Consider the following 1,701-nt stretch of genomic DNA (forward strand, 5'->3'; position numbering starts at 1 on the left):
AAAAATTAGCTGGGCCTGTAGTCCCAGCTACTCGGGAGGCTGAGGCAGGAGAATGGCGTGAACCCGGGAGGTGGAGCTTGCAGTGAGCCGAGATCACGCCATTGCACTCTAGCCAGGGCAACAGAGAGAGACTCCATCTCAAAAATAAATAAATAAATAAACAAACATTTTATATTTTAAACTTTTTTTGTTAAAAACAGACACATACCTTCTTCTCTGAGAAAACACCAAATGTCGGATGACGCCGGTGCAGCAGGGGAGCCCGGAGGCCCCGGGGGCCCTGGGAGCCCTGGGATGGGGGACTGCGGTGGCTTCCACGGAGGCTTCGGCAGTGGCATCGGGGGCCGGGGTCGCGGCAGTGGACGGGGCCGGGGCCGAGGCCGCGGAGCTCGCAGAGGCAAGGCGGAGGATAAGGAGTGGATGTCCGTCACCAAGCTGGGCCGCTTGGTCAAGGACATGAAGTCCCTGGAGGAGATCTATGTATTCTCCCTGCCCATTAAGGAATCTGAGATCATTGACTTTTTCCTAGGGGCCTCTCTCAAGGACGAGGTTTTGAAGATTATACCCGTCCAGAAGCAGACCCATGCCGGCCAGCGCACCAGGTTCAAGGCATTTGTTGCCATCGGGGACTACAATGGACACGGCGGTCTGGGTGTTAAGTGCTCCAAGGAGGTGGCCACTGCCATCCGCGGGGCCATCATCCTGGCCAAGCTCTCCATCGTCCCCATGTGCAGAGGCTGCTGGGGGAACAAGATTGGCAAGTCCCACACCGTCCCTTGCAAGGTGACAGGCCACTGCGGCTCCGTGCTGGTGCACCTCATCTCTGCACCCACGGACACTGGCATCGTCTCGGCGCTTGTGCTCAAGAAGCTGCTCATGATGGCTGGTATAGATGACTGCTACACCTCAGCCAGGGGCTGCACTGCCACCCTGGGCAACTTTGCCAAGGCCACCTTTGATGCCATCTCTAAGACCTACAGCTACCTGACCCCCGACCTCTGGAAGGAGACTGTGTTCACTAAGTCTCCCTATCAGGAATTCACTGACCACCTCGTCAAGACCCACACCAGAGTCTCGCTGCAGCCAACCCAGACTCCAGCTGTGGCTACAACATAGGGTTTTTATACAAGAAAAATAAAGTGAATTAAGCCTGAAAAAAAAAAAAAGACACAAATATACACATTAGTCTAGGCCTACACGGGGTCAAGATCATCAATATCACTGTTTCCCACCTTCCACCATCACATCTCATCCCACTGGAAGGTCTCTAGGGGCAGTAACACATCTGGGGCTGTCATCTCCTGTAATAACAATGCCTTATTCTGGAATGCTTCCTAAAGGACCTGCCTGAGGCTCTTCTTGAGGAGGTATCACTCTGATGAAATACATGGTGGTTTGCTTGGTTTGTTTCTTTTTCCTTTTCTTTTTTTCTTTTTTCTTTTCTTTTCTTTTTCTTTTTTTTTTGGACACAGATTCTCAGTCTGTCACCCAGGCTGGAGTGCAGTGGCACAATCACAGCTCACTGCAGCCTCAACCTCCTGGGCTCAAGTGATCCTCCCATCTCAACCTCCCAAGTAGCTGAAGCTACAGGCATGTGCCACCTTGTTGTAGAGATAGGGTCTCACTCTGTTGTCCAGGTTCTTGAACTCCTGGGCTCAAGCAATCCTCCTGCCTCGGCCTCCCAAAGTGCTGAGATCACAG

The 1,701-nt window shown here is 52.7% G+C and overlaps 1 pseudogene across 1 annotated transcript; it reads left to right on the forward strand.

Moving 5' to 3' along the window:
• Nucleotides 1-228: 228 nt before the first annotated feature.
• On the forward strand, nucleotides 229-1,423 carry LOC101012860 (annotated as a pseudogene). The gene has a single exon (XR_649913.4). The product of XR_649913.4 is annotated as a 40S ribosomal protein S2 pseudogene (transcript).
• The last annotated feature ends 278 nt before the right edge of the window (nucleotides 1,424-1,701 follow it).

This window comes from Papio anubis, chromosome 7 (genome assembly GCF_008728515.1).
Source record: "Papio anubis isolate 15944 chromosome 7, Panubis1.0, whole genome shotgun sequence".
In the NCBI taxonomy this organism is placed as follows: domain Eukaryota; kingdom Metazoa; phylum Chordata; class Mammalia; order Primates; family Cercopithecidae; genus Papio; species Papio anubis.